Source organism: Spea bombifrons, chromosome 5 (assembly GCF_027358695.1).
Source record: "Spea bombifrons isolate aSpeBom1 chromosome 5, aSpeBom1.2.pri, whole genome shotgun sequence".
NCBI lineage: Eukaryota > Metazoa > Chordata > Amphibia > Anura > Pelobatidae > Spea > Spea bombifrons.
The window spans coordinates 21,832,043-21,854,139 of NC_071091.1; the positions used below are offsets into that span (position 1 = coordinate 21,832,043).

At 34.6% G+C, this 22,097-nt stretch overlaps 1 protein-coding gene and 1 long non-coding RNA gene across 4 annotated transcripts in view; one reads left to right on the forward strand and one right to left on the reverse strand.

The window, feature by feature from the left end:
• The first annotated feature begins 755 nt into the window (after positions 1-755).
• LOC128496808 (uncharacterized) lies at positions 756-16,526 on the forward strand. 2 transcript variants are annotated; one of them, XR_008354261.1, is made up of 3 exons: positions 756-930; positions 1,028-1,482; positions 16,481-16,526. It is a non-coding gene; the product is annotated as an uncharacterized LOC128496808 (long non-coding RNA). The 2 variants fall into 2 exon arrangements; XR_008354262.1 differs by lacking the exon at positions 16,481-16,526 and adding an exon at positions 8,293-8,330.
• TRA2A (transformer 2 alpha homolog) overlaps positions 12,038-22,097 on the reverse strand; it is a 40,027-nt gene continuing 29,967 nt past the window's right edge. For both annotated transcript variants that reach the window (XM_053466608.1, XM_053466606.1), the window contains exon 9: positions 12,038-12,050. The gene's annotated coding sequence lies outside the window, so the exon portion shown is untranslated. The remainder of the gene's footprint in view (positions 12,051-22,097) is intronic.

Genomic DNA, 22,097 nt, shown 5'->3' on the forward strand with positions numbered 1-22,097 from the left:
GGAAGAGAGGGGAGGAAAAAAAATCACTTTAATATTCCGGCTTTTTGAATGAGCCACGTGTTCAAACTACAAATCAACTTCTCACGTGAGGAATCCCAGCTCCTCAATTAGATAGTAGATTTGGGGGAGAGAAGAAGGGAGCGAAGGAGAAAAAAAAGTCAGGGAGGGGTGGAAGAGGGAGAGAGAGATTGGGTAAAGGGACAGGGGGAAGAGGGGAGGAGAATGAAAAAAAGAGAGAGAGAGATGGAAATGAAGGGGGAGGGGGAGAGAAAGAGGCGACCAGGGCAAGTTTAGATGGGGGTGGGTTGCTTGGTGGATGTATGGATGTCAGTGTGTTTGTGTATATAGGAGGGGAGTATGGGGGTTCTGTGCTATGTTGATCAGGAATCTGCTCTAGAAAAAGTATTTTCCTCTATAGTGCAGGGCAATGGGTTCCAGAGCGCTCGGGAACCTGACTCCTTACTCGGTTATTGTAGCAGATGGCTGAAGTGTTTATTTGGGTCTATTTATTATGAAGTCATATATATAGATTAATGCATTGGTTTTATAAGACATGATATAAGGAAGGAGGCGGGGGGAGTTGTCTTTGTCTCCTCCCACGCCCTCTCCCCCACTCCTCCCCCTTGGGTGTGCGTAAAAAAAAATCCCTCTTGCGTGGAGGAGGAGGAGGTCGTGCGGTTCCCCTCGCTGTTTGCCAATATGGCTTGAGGACTTTGAATAGGTAGATCGCTTTCAAGAATGAATGGTGGAGGGGTGGGGGATGGAGACGTGGTTGGTGGAGGAGGAGTGGTATGGTCCAAGGCTGTTGTGTGCCACTGCGCTCCAGTCCTCATGTCTGTAATAGGTTGCAGTAAAGCTCGGGATTCGTTTTTGGTGGCTTCCTCGGATCCTGTTCACAATTGGTTCCTTGCCGATGAATGACTAGGAGGGGTGTGTATATCATAAGAGTATACATGGGGGGGGGGGGGGCCTCGTATGGTCATTTCTTTCGCATTTTTGTTCTTTATTTTTTTAATTGTCTTTGCAGTTCTCATCACTAGATGCCAAGCTGTCGTCATCAAGACACAATTCCTGATTAATAAACTGGAAGGCGGGTGATGACACCCTGTACTACCATAAATCGCACTCATTTCTATTATTAATAATAATAATAATAGTAATAATGCCTACAAAGTACCAAAAGATGGTCAGTCACACAATAAACCAAAACCCTCCTGGATTTCGGCTCCACACACCATGTTTTTTTTTGTTTGTTTGGGGTTTTTTTGTATGCGATGTATATGGTCATTCATAATTTTCTGGATTTGTAAGAAATACAATGGTGGATCTGTGGGGGGAGGGGAAGTGGATGGGAAACGCTTCTGTAGTAAAAACAAAATCTAGAATGAAGGTTCAAGGAACCAGCCTCTATAGCATTTGCTTTCATTTTGTTCACTTGTTGCAGACATAGTTCCACTATATTAAGTTCGCCTAAAGAAATCTGTAAGTATTGTAGAATTTTTCTTTTCATTTAAAAGGGTATATGTATGTATAGAATGTGTACTTATAGGGGGTGTTGCTGCTGTTCTATTATTTACAAAATATCTTATTTTTCCCCCACCAGGCTGCAATTTATTTATTTTATTTTTTTACAATTTAGATGTTAAATAATACATATCTAGAAATAAAATAGAAAATGTGTAAATTACAATTTTATAAATGTATTCACTATTTATTTTCTAGTTTTCACTAAAGTGTTTATAGCCACAACAACACAAATCCTTCACATAAAATATAGATTTTACACCAAGTGTATTTATGTACATATTTAATATTCATATACAATATGAATATGGAAACTCGTATGTATGTAAACATATATAATATGAATGCATTTAACATAGTATGTGTAATATATTGGTTATTTTGTATTTTAATTTTAAAATAATAATTCAGAATTCAATAAATGAGATCTAGAATGTTTACCATAAATTAATTAAGAGAAAAATTAAACTAAGATTTAAGAGTTATATATATTTATATTTACTTAATTTTTCAGTTGTGTAATAATTCACATTGTGTGCATGGGGTGTGTTTTATGGATGCATATATCTGTGTATACATTTGTTTATGAACCATAAAATGAATTTGAAAATATGTTTACAATTAATGTGATAGAAGTTTAAGTAAACTTTTTTTAATGTGTGCCTAAAAAGGATGGTTTAATGCTGTGTGATAATACTTTTAAAATGAGCATTAATCGAAGAATTCAATGATAATAAATTCCAGAATTTGTAGACAATTGAAGATTTAAAGCAAAAGAAAGGGGGGGTATGAGGATTTCATTGATTATTCACATCAAAAAGAAAATACAAAATCGATTTCTGTAATTGACAGTATTTAGGTCATATACTTCACAAATAGATTCTAGATCTTACACATTTAATTTGGTATTTAGTAATAATGGTGTAAACTTCACAATTGTGTAAATGTTCAGGGGTTTTTTTTGTATAACTGGGGCAGAATTTGTTATAGGGGGAATATCTTGTATTCGTATAAAACGTGGTGCTCTCTTTAGGTAGGGGTGGCATGTACATTTATGTATATAGCGCCAGCAGCTTCCGTGGCACAGTTTCAAGGGGGGGGGCAGGGACAATATTTAACAAATTAAAATGTATAACATACTGGTATTGAAGGAGAAGGAGGGCCTTGGTCTTGTGAGCTTTCGATCTATTGGTATACGTCCAATATACATACTGTATGTTTATATATATGCTAAAAGCATCATTAATGTGTAGTACAAAAGTGGCTATATATAGAATTTATTGGAATTTAAAGGCACAGAGTGATGGGAATTGGAGCGGGTTTCCCTGCTGAGGGAGGCGGGTCCTCTATCTGCACACAGTTGCAAGAAATCTAGAACATTTTGTATCGGGATTCTTTAAGAATAATAGTAGATCTATACGTCTTGGGTCTGTATGCAGATTATTTTGGATAAGAGGGAAAGTATTTCAGCAATGACAGCTGGGGGGGGGCTTTGATTTCCACACCTTTTGTCGAAATAAAGTTTTCTTATTGATCGAAATTATATTAAACGCAAAAGGTAACATTTCTTTCAGGCAATCGCGGGGATTATTTGTTAGCAGAATGGTGTTTTTTAATCAAGGATCACTAGGCAAAGAGCAGCGATCTTCCAGAACAATGCGTTTTTCTCGCTTGGGTCTGCAGCGTCAATGGTGCTGGAGGAGAGAGATAGGGAGTGGGGGGTTTTGAACCCGGCTCCGAAACACTAAGAACATAAACAGCAGCCACTGGGAACGCTCCACGCACCTGGAGCCACAACAGCAGCGGCGGGCCCCGGTAGTGTGTGCAGTGCGGGCGGGGGGGTGATTAGCGCACCGCGGGCCCTCCTCTGCATCCTTCCCTGTGCCGTTAAAGCAAAGTCAGCAGGAAGAGCCGGGCTGCAGCAGTAAAGGGGCGGCCGGCGGGTGTAGTAAACGGTAGTAGCCAGTGTGTAGTATAGTACGGCGCTCCGTGCCAGTGTGTGAGCGGCGTCGCTGTCCTCGCAGCTGATTGGCTGGGAGCTGACTTAGTGTCGCCTCCCTCAGCCTCGCTTGCACCGTGAGCCCGGGCTGACTGGCCTCTTCCCTCGTGTCTCCCCATTCATTGGCTTCTCCGCGCTTTAAGCTCTTGCGCCTGTGGCGCCAAGTCAGCCCCCTCGCCTCCATACCCCTCCTTACCCTTGTTTGTCGTGCCCTTGTTGTTTAAAGGCCGCGGGAGACAAGCAAAGGGTTAAGAATTGTAGTCCATGTGTTTGCTTCCCCTTAACGGGACGGGGAGGGAATGTGATAACCGGAGCCGCATCCTGCGGGTGTGCAATGCAGACCCCGCTCCCTTATTTCACCTGAGCGCTTCGCACGGCTATCGCTAGCCTTTCCTATAAGGGTGCTGCGTTTAACCTCTTGAGTGCTGATAGGGGGGTTGCTTTCCACCGCTAATGCACGCCCCTGGGTACTGGAGCTCGGTAATATTAATTGAGGAGTTAAAGTGGCTTGAGGTTAATGTGCGTGTGTGGGCATAAACGGGAACACGTGGTGGCTGAAGGAGATTTAAACCCCTCATCTTATACACAGGGTGCTTGGGTTGAAGGTAGCTTTATTACAAGTCACAATCCAATATACTGGTGCCTGAAATGAACTACAGTCACCTTTACTGCAGCATGAAAACAATGAACCCAAAACATGTCATAGATACATCTCCTATCTCTTCAAGGCTTGAGAAACTATTTGTATTTGGCCTGTGAGTAAAAATAAACAAGGTAGATAGCAGTGTATTTGTTGTCTGTGATCTAACCCTAAAATACAGCATTATGGAATGTTCTAAACCCCAGGCAAGTTCATATGATGCACTGAAAGAAGAATGTGGTTGTAAGTCAGATCCATTGTGAGGTTTATGCAAAACACACTTGTGCTCCAATGAATATAGGAGCAGCTACATACTTTCAGCATGCTACTGTTTCCTCTAAAATGGAGGAATTCCTAGTCTGAAATTCAAACCATATGTCAGCAGTATATAGGGAGAGCTTGGCTGGGCTGGTTTGGGTGTGCATTTCTTCTTGCGTGGAACAATCAGCAACACAGATATGGTTATTACAGACAAAAAAATGTATTTAATTGTAGTTTTTAATATAGATATATATTACACACCTAATTTGCCTGTTATTTGTAGAAACACATATGTTGTGTACATGCGTATTAAATCATTTTGTACCTGTGAGACTCAAGAAAACCATTTTCTCTCCTTTCTAATAAGCTCCACGTTACATTTCTGCCACTTGAAATATTGGCCAAACATCTAACAAATGCAGCACGAGCTTTATTTTTGTATAATGCATGTAAATCGCTTACAGAGGAGGCAGATGTGTTTATTGGTCTCATCACATGAATATATAACCCTTTAGTATATGAAGGGTTAAAGACATTATTTGTAAATTTGCTGTAAGGATTTAAAAACATTTGTCTTAAGGATCGTAGTACATGAGTATTTTAAATGCGTGTTTAGATGCTACCAATTTTCCTTAATTTGTTTTCTTTCTGTCATTTTTATGCTGCTTGCTTTTTTACGTAATATGTATGTGTGATTATACATTAGTTTTGTATACTCTGCGCTTTTTAGTTTGTTTATGTGCTATTATTTATATAGGGCCACCGCATTCCTTAGCACATTTAGATAGCACTTCTTAAAATACATATACTCAAAGGGTATGAAAAAAACTAAAACTGACAAAGACAAACCGATGCATTGGGTAAAGGGGACCCTGCTTGCACCCTTCAAGCTCGCACTCTAGTTGTTGTTTTTCATTACCGGGTTTTCTTGAACAAAAAATGACTATTAACATTCTTCTAGGATGAGTTGGTTCGTGGCAAATATTTACGTGAATTAATTGTCAGCACATCGAGTCTTTAATACAACAGTCTGGAATCCTTCCTAAATCAGACATTTAATAAAAAAACCAGCAAACCATATTAATTTTACTTATAAGGCTCAAGAAATGTGAAAATTATTTCCGACGTGGTTTGGCATGTCTTGCTAGGGGTGGGCGTATTGCGTAATGGAGTAAAATGGGCTAGCAATTCATGCATGAAACCCCACCAGTAGGAACAATGAAACCTGCTCTCTGTTAAAATGGTACATAGATGTGAAACTAGCCTGGGAGTGGCTCCAGCCTGGGCTGAACATTAAAGATGGCTGTCTGACATTCCATCAGCATATTTCTAAAACTGGTGTGTGGTATGCCCGGAACAACCATTATCAGTGGTTAGGTCCAAAGGCCACATGCATTCATCACTTGTGTTAGGAGATACACTCCTTTGCACATGTTTAGTGGGATAATCAAGCTTTTTTGTTGTTGTGGAAATTAAGGCTAAAACGTTGTTTTGTATAGTTATATCATGAACGAAGACGAAAGGAATACACAATCTGCACACCTAATCGAAAAATGTGCTAAAGCAATCAGGTTCTTTAATTTGCGGCAAGGGAAAAATATTTGAAATATTTAGAGGATTCCCTTCTAATTCACTAACTTTACATAGTTACCAAACCAAAAGGCTTCTGGTTTAATTAAACAGTGTTTTGAAAACATTTGTATATCTGCTTTAGCTTGTATACGCTATAGATAAGGGGTCAGTGCACAATCTCTCTTGGTCTATTTAATAAAACTTGCATGTTTACCCCTGTATAGCACTGATAAATATGTTAATTCTTAAATAAATAAGATACAGGAATTCTCAATCCAATGTTATATTACTGTACATTATATTAAGTATGTGCTTAATTGAAATTAAAAGTTCAACTGAAAATGTAGATGCATTTTATTATTGTTAATGTAACATACACCAGTGAAGAAAGACAAAATCTTTAATTACAGACATTTTGAACTCTCCATTGAAATCATCTGCCACTTTAAATTATTTTCCTAAGCTAGACTCTAGATATGTTTTCAGCAAAAACAAGGCTAAAAAAACATTTCTCATAATCTGTTTTTCCTATTTATATAACATCATATGGAACAGTTTGTTAGCTTTTCTTATATATATATTGACTTTAACAGATCTGTCAATAAAATATATTTTAACACATGTATGATATAATGCGGAACAGAAATTACAGCCCTTTTTATTTAAAAAAAAAAGATTTTATGTCTTAAAAATAAAAGGGTTTTTATAATCTTTTTATTTCTATATTTTTTTTGTTGTAAAAGAGCAACCTGTAGCACCACCGACACTTCTAGTTCACTATGTTCTTATTATACTAAAGAATCTTTTTTAAAATAATAAAAAAAAGCATTGGTGCAAAAAATCAAATTGAAACAAATATATTCTTGTCACCTTTTTTGTGGCAATATTATTAACATGGCCCTTTTATAGCAAAACTCAGCCCAGTTTTTATTCATAACTGTGAATTAAGTGGTGTGAATTAAACCTATTTTATTTTTTAGTCAATTATTTCACATTAATAACCTTGAAACCAATACATGTTTAATATGCTGAAATGTGTCACTTTCTGAATGCAGCAAACAGTAAGGAAAATATGTAAAAATCAGAAAAAAGATATAGTGTATAAAACAGCCTTTTTACCCTTCAAACATTTTAATGAAATAGTAACAATATAACATGTTAATCACAGTGACTAAATGAATGTTGAATGAACAAAACTGAAAAAAGTTGAAAGTACTCGGATGATCAATCTCTCATAGCAGGCCATGTGGTCCTAGGTCAGTATGCTAATGAGGGGGGCTCTAGAGGAGTAGAATGTTGGAATTTTTCATCTGAGGGAGAGGGTCTCACACATGCATGTTGCATGGCCAAACAAGAGAAGGCTTGCTGGAATTTTCAGGTTAAAACAAACAATGAGAAATGTGGAATGGAGGCAAGTGTATCCCTTAGACACATGTATGACAATAGCATGTAAAAGCACTAAAAAATGTTTAAAAAATGCAAAAATTGTAACCCAATGGTTAGTTTGGAAATACAATTTGCAGACGTGTAACTCTGTTTTGTCCACTAACTAGATTCCCAGCCTTATAGTTGACCTGATTGATGTAACCTTTTCATCCTCTTTAAACCAAATAGTTCATTTGACCCTGACACATCATTGTTGCAAACATAATTCTAAATAAGCAGAAAACATAACATAACAAAAAATGCATATATAAACCTAATTCCCCTATATCAACTTGATGCACGATATCTAATTTAGTCTGTTTTTTCAATAAGTTTGGCTATTAACATCATATACTGTAAACTATTGACATTTAAAGATACTTGCTTAAAAACTTTTATTTATGTTTTATGTTCTAATTACAAGGTTTTCATTGTTTAAATGCAATATATTTTCATCATTGCTTGCCTACTCCTGTAATTGTCTTTTTATGTTAAATTATATATTTTAATACTTTGAATGCAAAAATAGTTTTACTACATTTTTACACATAAACAGAAATTTGACCATTTGATCACAATTAATTATGCTGACTGTTAAGGTGCAAGCAATATAAGTAATATTATTAATAAATACTTATGTAGATGGATTTGATCAGTTTAGCAAACATTTAAGTGTTCCCAATATTCAATATTGGTCCCAGTATTTGGACAAAATATTAGTTTCCAAGAACTTTGCTTTCTTCTTCTTTTTCCTACAAAGTAGTCCTAACTGGGCAAACCAAGCAAGCACTACAGCAAAATGTAAGCATTTCTATGTGTTTAAATGTTTCAAAGTTCAGATGTCTTCTGTTTTTGTTTTTATTATTGACAGTTTTCACATACAACTGGCATTTAAGCAGCATTTAAAAAGAGAGGTAAAAAGAGAAAAATAAAATCAAAAAAGGATGGAATGGCTGAAAAACACAGTTATCTTCAGTAATCTATGTCCTTTTGGGCTCTAACATTCTTTAGATATCTGTTGGCTCTGTTGTCTGGCGTGTGAGTAACCGAGTTTGCATTTCCTCTTGCAGGAAATGTCTCTTCTGCCCTGCTATAGTTACCTTCTCAATATTTCACTTTAAGCAAATTAATTACATATATTCCAGAAGCAGAAAATAAGAACATGTTTAGAAACCTTTATTTTTTGCAATGGGTACATTTTCTATAGTTTTCCATACATATTATTAGGTTTGTTGTATTGCACATAGCAGCAAGCGCCATATTTTAGTCTAAAATTCTTAATCCATTTAATTTGAGATCAGAGATAATTTATTAACAAATGATTCTATTCTTTGTTTAGTGTTTAGTTCTGAATTGTACCGGTATTTTAATATTTTTACATGTTTTGCTGTATGTTAATGTTTTAATGCTCCTTAGAACTTCCAATAAAATGTAGATATTTGTGTTATATAAACGAGAAATGAAATGAAACATCATGGCAGCTGGTAGATTTCATATTAACAGTTTGGCGAACAAGCAGAATTTACCTTTCTAGAACTAGTTTGCAAATAGAAGTGAGCATTTCAGATTTTTAGTTTATTTAGGCTGCCTTTTTAATGGTTATGTTTTTCCTCAATATATTTTTCAACATATATTATTTGCATAGGTCCAGATAGGTAAACAAATATTAAATATATTGATATGATTATGAGCAATTAACCTTTCTAAGTACCTATAACACTGTCTAGAAAAGCTTTTCATTAGGAAGTGAAATGATCATATATACTTTATGATGTTGCATATATTTAATTAAAATGACATAAACCACATGGGTGTTTGCTGGTGGATGCTATTAATTTTTTGTTAGACACCTGCATTTATATTTTCCAAGGTTTTACAAGCTGGAAAAATCTAGAATTCCACTTGAGTGATAACTCATATTGCTTGTTTGTTCAATATGTCAATGAAACCTGCTACTTTTACATTATCGATTTTTATACGTAGTTCCGTATTGTGACAGTCACATCAGCTTAGTTAAATGTCGTATAACCAGAATTCGGTAATTATATCAAAGTTTTAAAACATTTTGTTTATTCATATTTATCCTCAGTCATATCTTCTCGTAGAAGTGCTTAGCTTTGCTTTTAATCCTTGTATCTTCAAGGTTTGGCGTTTGTAATGCCCATCTCCAGAGATGTTCTAAATGTGTGTGTCTAGGTGGAATCACTTTAATTTGCTGAATCCTTGGATACCATTTGAATTCCAGAATAGGGGAATTCCTTATTTGGAATTGTCAATGGATTCAGCTGACGCTAAAATTTTGGGGACTTTAATAAAATCTATTGCTGTTTTGCCATAAAGTAGGTTTCTAATTAAAGGTGTCTCTAAAAGTATTATATCTAGCAATCAAGATTAACTCTTATTGAGTGAAACTGGAAACGCACAGCTGACTGTAATGGCTTGTTGAGTACTTTAGAATAGGAAAACATGAGCAGGTAATTGTACAGGAATCTTTCCCTTTGGCTACATACTACAACAAGAAGAACTTAAATGACAACCCGAAGAATTAAAAAAAAAAAAAAAAAGGCAATTTGATGTTTATTTCTGTCAACTGGTTAGCTACTCACTATAACTCATTATGTTAGAATCACCAGCCCTAGCGTTGACCTTTAGCTTTATTTTAGACTCTGGATGTTACTTTCCCTGCAGGGAAATATGAATCCTTTGGAAGTCACAATAATGATGTATATTTAGATTGACTATAGGATGATGAACTTTAAAATGGGAACAGTTGCCTTCCCGACCTTTAGAATATGCAAATCCTTTTATCAAGTTCCTATTGCACCTGTTTGCATTGTAATTGTTTTGGAGATATTTAGCTAAAAAACTAAGAAACTGTTTTATCTGACGTAAGATGAGATCTGTTGTAAAACTAGTAAACCTAATCAATATCCTGTTCTGAAGTTCTCCTTTCTCCTCACGCAGCCTTTCAAAGTATGTCTGGACCAATCAGCAACAATAAGTAACATAACAAGAGTGGAGAGATAACTTAAAGGCGAAAAATAATGCAGATCATGAGAACAAAAATTTAGGATAGCTGGCGCCACAGTACAGGCATGTTTCATATTTCAGTTTGTAAATACCATTATATATATATATAGGTTCATTTAGTGAATATAGACATTTGGATATGTTCTCCAGTGGTAAAATGATAAAATACCTGTATCACCTAATCATTTCTACCAATTTCTGTGTTATAAAACTAAATCAATTAATATCATTATAACATCTAACTTTGTGTCTCAACTTTTATATGGAGTTGCGCTGTATTCCGCTTTTGAAGCAGTCAGCGGGAGAATTCTATTGGTTGCTATAGAAATTTCTCACTTTTATATCACTCCGTGGGCTAGATTATATTATCTGACTTAAAACTAGTTTGTACCGCTACATTTTCTCTTGCAGTCTACAGCTGAATTGGTGTTCTATTATCAGAGTTATTTTTTCCTCTGAAAATTGAGTCCACTGCTTCTGTTTCAGTTATGTTCACTTTTCTCATCGTGCAAACCAATTGCGCCCTTAATGTCAAAACCCATAACAATTTTGTTTTTCTAGGTGCGGAAAATGTCCCTTGTGTTAAAGGTTACTGCCACATAAAGTAAATGTATATATTCAATTCAAAAATATAAATATAGTTATAACTGATTCTGTAAGAATATATATATATATATATATATATATATATATAATATTCCAGTATTCATCTAAATAAAAGGGAATGGATATATGAATATTGGCTTTGTTCATATATGTTGCTGATTGGTGGTAAAGTGGATCACTATTGTCATATACTGTGTATTCATGTATTGGGTTACCTGATAACTAAACATTTTCCTAATTTTATCATCTTTTATATTATCTTTTGTGTTATGTACCGTTAAGATTAAAATAGATAATATATAGGTTTGTTCATGTGCAGTGTTTCCCATTGCCTCACATTTTAATGCCTTCAGCTGGAAACATCAGATATGGATATATAAGATAAGGCAGATTGCTAGAGCCATGTTGCTTTTCTAGAAGACTGAAGCGAAGGTAACTGCGGTACTGTTAATAAATGCTAGAATTAGTTATTCCAGAGAACATGGAGCCTGAGTTATATCAGTCCTCATTTGGTTTTATCATGTATTGTGCACACTTAAACCATGCATAATAAACCTTGATATTATCTTTTGTGTTATACACCTTTAAGATTTAAACATTATTTACACTGAAATGTTCATTTGAACCTTTTAATTGTGCAGTGTTTCCAAGTGCCATTCATTTTAATGCTTTGACTTGGAATCATCGGATAGGTATAAATAAAATAAGATATGGCAGATTGCTAGAGCCGTGTGGCATTTCTAGAAGAATAAAAAGAAGGTAACTGCGGTACTATTAATAAATGCTAGAATTAGTTATTCCAGAGAACAAGGGACTTAAGTTATATCAGTCATCAGCTACCACCTATATTACAAGGTAATCTACAAAATAAAGAATTGGATATTGGGGGATTGTTAAAAGATTAAATAGTTGCCGATTTGTGATGTAAAAAGTGTATGTGTGATATTTGTCAATAATTTTAATTCTGTGCTAAACTAGTAGTTTAAAAAAAATAAAAAATTAAAGTTTCTAGTGATCTTGGATTGCACGGTTCAGTGCACATACATTAGATTTTACAAAGGCAAGAATTTCCTGCCATCATATATAAAATACACCCAGTAATACTGTTTATAGGCATTGCTCACTGGAGTCACTTTATGACACACACAGCAGATCTATAGATTCCAGCATTCTGTGCCCATCCCCCACAAGGAACAACCTTTCAAACCTTTGCTTTGCATTGCCATGAAATGGAGACAGTCTTAAAAGAACCATGTTATGGGGAATGTGATTACCCTGCGACTGCAGTCAAAAACACTGAGCTGATCAACATGGCACCATCGTACTATAAAACTACACAAAATGAATATATGGTCTTTTAATATAAGATACTAGCATTTACATTACAATACTAAATCATTTAATGTAATAGTTTGTTTTGTTGATGTCCAGTTTCTAAATATACAAAATCCATTAAAATGAAAACGGGTGGTTTTCTCTTGGACAGATACTGTCACACATTGTAATGCATTTGGTAGACCAAAAGAGTATGTACCTTCTGTCATGTTCTAGAAGTCAAACCATTCATAAACAAATTATTCAGCCGATGCAGCGTAATGTGTTCACTGCTGCGTCATTTGTTGGTGATTAATAAGTCCCTTAAGTCCCTTAAAATGATTTCAACATTAACATTAAATTGTCTTAAAGTTATTATATTTCATTGTCTGTTACAAAAAAGTAGATGAGTTTTGTGAAGACAACAGCAAATAGTTTTCTATTCAACATTTAAATTGTTCCAAAAACAAAATATGACTATTTCAAGAATATGTATAATGGTAAATCCAGTAGAATAGTAGTATCCAATAGATTGTAAGGGCTCTTTTCCTTTTGTACCAATATTCCTTAAGAAGTGTTAAAGCTATTAGGAATTTACACTGTTTAACATCTCTACGGAATCTTTTGCTGCTATATAAGTAATAATTCTTTAAGATTAGTAATACTTGCTCTGGAGGATGGTTGGCTCTATTTACAAGAGAATTAGTCATGTCAAGGCATTGCTTTTAGTTATATTATTCATTTTACATTCCTGGCATAGAATATGCTCATGGGTATCTGCTTGGAGGGGCAAAGGAAGGCATCTCCTCCACCCCTAAAATATTGCCCACAAAGCTATTACAGGGACACGAATCGAGCAGTGGGAAATTGTGGAGGGTTATATCACCTGCCACCATCTTTCTGCCAAATGCTAAAATTCACGTGCATTCACTGTATTGTTTTCATGCAATGATTTCAGATATGCCAGAGTAATTAGCATAGAAAGAGCCTATTTGGAATTTCACACACCATCTTATCAATGAGAAATATGGGGCTGCCGCTTTTGTTGTGTGACCCTGAAAGTATCCCCTACCCCCTTAAGAATTGTAAAAATGTTTCAGATTCTGAGCCCCACAGGTACAAATACCATACTTTCTCCAGTTAGAGAAAGCAGCGTCATAGTCTTCATGCTAGGTTTGAATCTTTCACAAAATCAGAGCAATTGCACCTTTTCTCAAATAATTCTACAGTATATGGCTCGTTACACTAAACAAACCTATATAATCGCGTTTACACCCATTTTGTTAAGCTACTTTGATTTGCTGGAAGCTAGTTTATTATTGTAGGCTTTGTAGGAGTGGAGGGAGGAAAAGAAAGATAAATTCAGGACAATTTTACTAGTTTAGCCACCTTTAGCAAAACTATGAAGTAGAAAACTCCCTTTCTTTTAAACCAAATATCTCCAAACATAATTCTTTTTAAAAAAGCACAAGCTGTTGTTAGTTTTATTTTTTAAGAAAAAAATCTTTGTTCCCCTTTAAGGCGAGGATGATGGGAAAACCATGGAAGGGATCTTATTGCTTTTATCCTGGATTGGCTCCCTGCACAAAGCCCCAGCCTACAATGGAAAGATTTACTTTGTCATGTGATTGAAATCAATAAACAAAGGTGTTTGTGAAAAAAGCAAACATGGTGTTATATTCACTAAAGTGAACCTTGACAGACAAGTTTGCAATGTTATATTTACCTTGGGTTGGTACCAACCTAGTTGGTATCCTGAATGATTTAAAAGATTCTATGTACCTCTAAGACAGTGTCTTAGAGGCATACGGCACCTTTTAATGCAGTCTATGGAGACTCTGCTGAGTCTGCACAGCCTCCATAGTGTAAGTTGGCCAGTTGGAGTGATCAACAATCTCCCTTGTGACTGTCCCATTGCACATCGGGACATTGAAGAGGTTTGTAGTACGGAGACTGGTGCCCTGGATATGTCACTACTTGGCTGGCCCTGTATTGTGCATACCTACCAATGGTCCTGGATTTCGGCACTGTTACAAGTAACTGTCCTAGTGCCCTGCTTTTGGAGCATGGGGTAATTGGTGAGATCCTCTGATTTGTAATGGAAAAGCTTCATTTGATTTTTGGACACCTATGAGACACTACAGACAACCTGTACTGCTGCCTGATCGTCATCAGGAGATAGCCGCCAGCACCACGAATGGCCAGCATTGCTAGTTTCACATGGATTAGTGAAGTCCAAGATTTACCTTCTCGCCATTAAATTGTGCTTTTGTGTTGACTTTTTAATGTTTGTCTCACTAAGTCAAATGATATCCAATATTTGACTATTTTTAATCATGTTAAGCTAGAATGCATGTATGCACCTAGGGTATGCACTAAATAAAATGGCACATCAGACACAATTACCCAATTAAAGGTGATGAGTACCTATATATACCTATATATAATGGTATTTACTGGGTGCCAGTGGCAGGTTTTATGCTGATCCGCCTTCCACTATTCAACTTTGATTGAGAAACAAATGTCTTTTTAAAATGGAAATATGGCTGTATGCTGGTTACAAAGTCTGTTGTAGGTTTACCGGAGACACAGCTCCCTGAGTGACTTGCCCCACACAATGGCCACCCCTGTGTAGCCTAACATGGCATTTGATGTAGGGCATACTTTGACCTGAAGCTATATTGTTCCTTTTAAATGCAATTTTATGTCAAGCAATTAAGTTCCAAAAAATAAATTCAAGTAGCCACTAGCCAAAACTACTTGGTTCATAAATAGACACGCAAACAATTATGCAAACACTTGTTTATATAAAACAGAATGTAACACTGCATGTGTAGTTATGGTTATTCAGAATGTTGAAGGCAACACAATGAACTCGCTTTGCATTTTAACCATTGTGGTTGCAATAATACTGTGGTTGGGTCATGCAAGCATTTAAACTGACTTATACTAGATTTGCAATTCCTGTAATCACCATGCAGCTTGTTCTTTCTTTCGGCTGCATCACTTAAGAGAGATCCTCTCTGCGGTCACCAATATATAAGCAGCTTATGTAAATTCTCCTGGCCCTACTTAGCTTTTGGGTCCATTTTCTGCATATGCAGGTGTAGGTCCCCTGTTTCTTCGTCACAATTGAATGTATACATACAGTATGTTGTTTGATGCTTGATATGCCAGTGGAGAGAAAGCAACAGAAGTGGAAACTGTTAACACAGTAAATTCAAATATGCATGGGATCGGTACATGGCTATCCCGAATCTAAGGCGAGACCAAAGACTTTAGGGAAAACCCCAAGCTCATTCTGCATTGGATTTTATCTCTTCCACTGGAAGTGAAAATTCTTTCCCTCTAGTCTTTGTACCGTTGAACATATGAACATACTTGTAGAGGAAAACATATGCAGATTCCGAAACTTTGGAAAGCCTATCATAGAGGTGATTATAGGTATATATATATATATATATATATATATACACACACATACATATATACACAAACTGCACAATTGTTTTGTTCTGTAGTATTTGGAATATGTCACCTTCCTATGCAATGAGTACAGATAACATAGATATTATAGTGAATACTGGCAAGTTTTTTCGTTTCTTTATAACAAAAGAAAATGTCTTTTGTATCTACTTATATATATTTAAAGTTTCTTAACTGTAACCAGTTCATTAAGATTTCTGAATTTAATTCTGAATAAGTAGTTGATTTGCATTTCCTATAAAACAATAGCTAGGACTTTACTGAATATTCCAGTAATTATTAAGATAATATTATTAAGATAATATTAAAGTCAGGATGTGTGCATTTATTAACCTTGTAATACATGTAATGTTTTTGTTTAAAATGTGCGTAAAGTTTGCATTGCTTTTTGTTTGTTTCCCAAATACACTCCTTTTATACTTTAGTATATTAACCTACATCTGCCTTTTGAATTCATAGTCTTTCATTTTGTCTATATCCATCTGGGCTTTGTTTTGAGTCATCTCAGACAGGAATTCACATTTTACATACTATAAGTAATCAAATTGGAATTTGCATTATTTAACTTTGTTTTATTTTATTCTCCATTTTAGTTCTCATACAGATACTGTTTTCTTTTACAGATACATCTTCTCTGTATAACGTGAGAACAGAAACCTGAAGCGTGTTTCCAGAGCATAATGAAAATAAGATTCTCGCCCATTTTAGATCTTTGTGCAATATCTATGTGTTCAGTTATCTTTTGGCATGCAAATTTTGACGTTGGTAGTTTTCTTATCATTTGCATTTCTGAGTCATTTGTGTGGTCAGTCGTTATGTGGACTGGGATTTATAGAGTTATCATTTTCCAGACCCAAGCAAAATCCATTTGCCCATGTGGTTTATCATTAACCAATTATAATTTTTTTTAATTTTCTAGCTCTAAAATTCCTTTGGCTTCCAGTTGCCCACTGACTTTTTACCCTCTACCATCACCCTTTTTTAGCAATACACTGTGCCCCTAGACCAAGCACCCTAACCTATTATTATTATAGTTATTGTTTTTATATAGCGCCATTATATTCTGTAGTGTTGTACAATGGGTAGACAGGACATAACAAGTGGTATATTGACTTACAGAAACAGCAGGTGAGAAGGGCCCTGCTCTAATGAGCGTACGGTCTTTCATAGCTTGGGGTAAGAAGTAATTGAGAAAATTGGTTTTTAATTAAAATATATTAAATGTAGCTAAAAGGCTAAAAGTAAATGTGATGCATACATGGCTAACAGGAGTAATATGTAGTTTAGTTTATTAGAACTATTAGACTACTTCCTGCTGTTCACTTAAAAGAAACATGCTAAAGAAATCTAATGCGAATCTGATGTGTAGCTCATCACAAGAAGGGATATCCACCAGGTTTCTCCTCTTTTTCAGAAATGGCCATCCAATTTACTTACTATGTTGGATGGTAAACGCAGGCTTTTAGGACACTTATATTTGACTAAGGATCCTTAGTACCCTGAAAGCGTATGTTTACAATCCCATTAAAGTTATATGTTATCAGATGTTTGAGGTTTCTTTCTTAGAAAAGTATCTTTACTCCTATATATTCAACTAGCTAGCACAGTACCACCTAAAGTGGTAATCAACTTTATATCGGAAATATAAATCCTTTCTCAAAAAATCTATTATTTTCCCATGTTCCTTATATCACTATCCCAATAAGAGAAGAATACAAAATTGATCATGATCACACACTTGATCACACATACAACACAACCGTAGTTATGCAAGTGTACAATGTATGTAACCTATGCATTTTTTTTATTTATACAGTAACATGTTATGTGGCATAGTATTAAAATTGTATGAAAAATACTAAAAGATCACTTCTACTGAATTAAATCTGATCTATAATTTTGATCCTTTTTCATAGAAAGTAAATATGGGGGTTATTACTCGTGAACCCTTGCCATCTCCTACTAATGATTGTTTCCAGGTTGCCTCTTACCAATCCTTTAAAACAGTTTCCTTCTTTGAACTCGCAGGTTCTTACTTTTCAGGCTCTGATCCTGTTTTGTAAAGTGGCATCAGATTAGCTATTCCTTATCTGAGGGGATGTCCGCAGGGGGAAAGGGAATCCTTCATTCGTTTGAAGTGGTCCATTTTTTTCAACTACTCCCTTTAGTTACTATGTCAAAATTGTACAGGTTTTCAATATATAAGGTGGGTACTTTACTATGTTTTTGGTCATAACATTTAAGAGGTTGGTGAATGCACAATACACAAGTTTCATAAAGGCACATATAGTATCTTCAACTATTGACTGTAATAGCAAAAAGATAGGAACATTGTGTACTATCATGCATTTACAAGAACTCTTACGCATTTTCTGTTACCCTTTTAAAACGTTCCAGTACTTTCCCGTACATTCTATTAGAATTATCAAAAATGTTTAAGTGGTTTTTTGTGCTTAATTTTATATTAAATTAGTTTAACTATTCTGTTCGACTTTTTATTACAATATCTAAAGGGTGCATCTGCATTCCTTTATTTTAATCTCAAACCAGTGCAGGCATTTCATTACCATAGTCTATAATCTGAAATGTAAATTCAGATAGGTGCACATTCTCTTGCATATATTCCAATTAGAAGGAAAAGAAATAGTCCTCCTAAATGTTATTTGTTTAAAAAAAGATGTAACTTCCCAGTTATGCTTTCTATTCTGATCCGAAAGGTTTAGGTACTTTTTGGTAATCTCCATGATAACATCAAGTATATCTTTATTATAATTTTGTTAGGGTTGAGGTACTTTCTATAAAAAAGGCACTACTAGTAATTAAAAGTACGCAGGTACTGCATGGTTTTATAAGAAACATACTATATAATATCAAAAAGCTGCAGGTTCACTCCCGTAGGTACAGGTTACAGGTACTCTTATATGTTTCTGAAACAGAATCAAAGACGTGTAGGCACTCTAGGTTAATTTATATTAACAGTTAAAAAATGTACATGTACTACATTTAAATTTTTAGAACATTTTTAAAATGTACTTTCTGTTACAGGTAAATGCAGATACAGATACTCTTTTTATTGAAATTTCAGAAAGGTATAGGTCTTTACAGATTTTTTTTTGTAAGGATTTCATAAAGCTGCAAGTCCTTCATTTTACCTTTAAATCAATCTGAAAGGGAATAAGTATAGTCTTCTACTTCCGATAACAAGGTACTCTGTTCTATCCTTTGTAACAGTTACAAAAACGTGTGTCCTTGCAATCTCTTACATTCTATTCTGATTTTGCTGACATTAAGTACTCATATTATCAAAAAAGTGCAGAAGCTTTTCTGGTTTGTTTTTTTTTTTAATGAAAAATTTAAAAAAGAGGGCAGGTATTTTCTTTTACATATATTTTTTAAAAAGTGCATGTACTCTCTCCTGGCTCTAACAACTTCTGAAACGGGCGAGTACTCTTATACTTCGAATAATTTCCAAAAGGTACTCTTGTATATTTTCTACAACCATTAACTGTAGGTACTTTCTTATACATTTGTACAGTTTTAAAAAAGTAAGTATACTCTTTCCTACATTATTAATACAATACATGAAAGGTACAAATACTCCCCTATACTTCAAAAACAAATGTCTCCTATGTCCTCTAATAATTGCAAGAATGTACGAGTACTTTTGAAAAGCAATTAGTATTTTTGACAAGAATTGGAAGTACAAGAAACCTTCATTTATTTCCTGCAATTTCAAAAAGGTACAGTTGGCCTCGTGCATTTTATATGAAATTCAAAAGGGTGCATGCACTCTACCTACAAAACAATTTCAAAAACGAGAAAGTATATTGTCCTATTTTCTGTTACATCTTCTGAACAGTAGAAACAAAGATACTCTCCTATAACAAATGCAGGTACAAGTACTTTTTAATAGCATTTTAAAAAAGTGCAGTTAACCCTTTACGACTTGTATAACAAATTCATAAAGCACACATTCTCACATTTTCATTTTTTTTTAAATTAAGGCATTGTATGCAATTTTCTAAAGCATACTACAAATGTTATAGGTGCCCTTGCACCATCAAATACATTTCAGAAAAGTGTGGGTAATTCAACTTTCCATAACAACTGAGGGAAAGTACAGGTACTCGTGTATACATTTATAACATTAACAAAAAATGGGCATTGTCCTATTTTCTGTAATAATTTCAGATGGATGCAAATGCCCTCATACTTTTAAAACAATTTTAAAATGTATAGCTATCCATTTTCTTCTACTCTACAAGAAGGGAAAAAAAACTAAAAAGGCAAAGGTACTGTCTCCTATAAAAATGTCTTAACGATACAAGTGCTCTTAAAGGCACAGGAACGCCTATAACAAACACATATAGGCACTTGTACTTGTTTATAGCAGTTTCAACAAAGTACATATACTATTTTCTTTTATAACAATTTCAAAAAGTAGCAAATACTATAATTTTAAAACCATTTCAAAAGGGTGAAATTTTAAAATTCTGCAGGCACTTTATTGTGGTTTGTGAAACAAGAAAGGTCCAAATTCTCATTATACCCCCAAAAATTCAACAGTCAAGCACTTTTTCATAACAATTAACTGAAGATGGAAGTACTCTAATCTGTTTATATAACAGTTTCAGAAAGCTGCTGGTACCTGCTTATGTGTGCAAAAAAAAAATAAGGTACTACCTCCTATTTTTCTAATAATATCAAGAAAAAATGACTATGCTATACTAAAAGGCGCCAAATCATTATCCTACTCTACGTAACAATTTCAGAAAGGTCCAAGTAATGTTTTATGTTTTCAACAGTTTCGAAAATGTCTGATTTCCTTAACAACAAACTGTAGTTCAAGGTGCTCAAATTCCTTTTTATAACAATTTCAAAAATGTGCAGGTACGCTTTCAATTCTTTTTTAAAAAATGGCAGATATTGTATTCTTTTTTAAAACCATTTCAAAATGATGCAGGTGCATTTTCCTACTTTGTGTAACAATTTCAGAAAGGCACACAAACTCTTATACTTTTATAACAAAAATGTGCACGTACTTTTATCTGCTCTCTATCGTAATGACTTGCAGGTACTAGTCCGTTAATTAATACATCTTTCAAAGCCAATTACAAAATCTACAGGCGCTATCTGCTATTATCTCTAATAATCAATTATGAAAAAATACTGCATTCGAACACAAATTAAAAAAAAAAAAAGTGCAGGACCATTTTCCCACTACCTTACTTTAGTACTGAGTAAAGATTTCGGAAAGATTCCTTTATACATTCAACAATTCCAAAAGGGTGCAATAACTTTTGCCTGCTTTCCATAACAATATACTGCAGATGCAGATTCTCAAATTCTTTCTTCTAACAATTTAAAAAAAAAAAGTGCAGGTATTATCAAACGCTTTCAAAATAATTCCAAATGGTGTCCACACTATGTCCTTTTTTGTATATTGGCATTGAGATACTGTCTCATTTTCTCTAATGATATCAAGACAGCAAAAGTACTCTTTTATACTAAACAAACTTTTATATTTCCAACAAAGGTAGTAGTACTTTTAAATGTTTTCTATAAGAATGAACTATAGGTCCCAGTACTCTAATACATTTTAAATTTGGTGCAGGTGCCCTCTTATACTTTCTAGAACAATTTCGTATAGGTGCAGGGACATTCTACGCAACAATTTGGCAATGGTACAAGTACTCTTGTCTACTGTCTATAATTACTCCCTTTCATTTGTATTACAATTTCAAAAAGTTGCATAGCAATTTCAGAAGACAAATAAATGTACTATGATTCTCTCAAAACAATTTCAAAAAGATGCAGATACTGTCTTAAACTTGTTATAATAATTAAAAATCAGGGAAGTAAATCTGGTGTCCTGGGTCAGTGATTCGAAGGGAGAAGACTCAAGGACAAGAAATTGGTTAGTTAATGATATTAGCTTCCATGAACTCCATCCAACTTCATTCATAACAATGAACTCCACATGCAAGTTCTCAAACATTTTGTTGTAACAAGTTAAAAGGTTGCAGGTACTGTATCCTATTTTCTGTAATAATATCAAGAAAATGTAAAAAGGTTAGCAATATACATATATAACCAATTATGGATCGATATCAGTTCATTTGTTTGCCATAACATTATTTTCACATGATTCGTTCTAAGTATCAATAAAGTGTGTAGTAATAGTGTGCTATTAGGATCACTTATAATACTTATTTTAACCCCCTCATTGAAGACTTATTA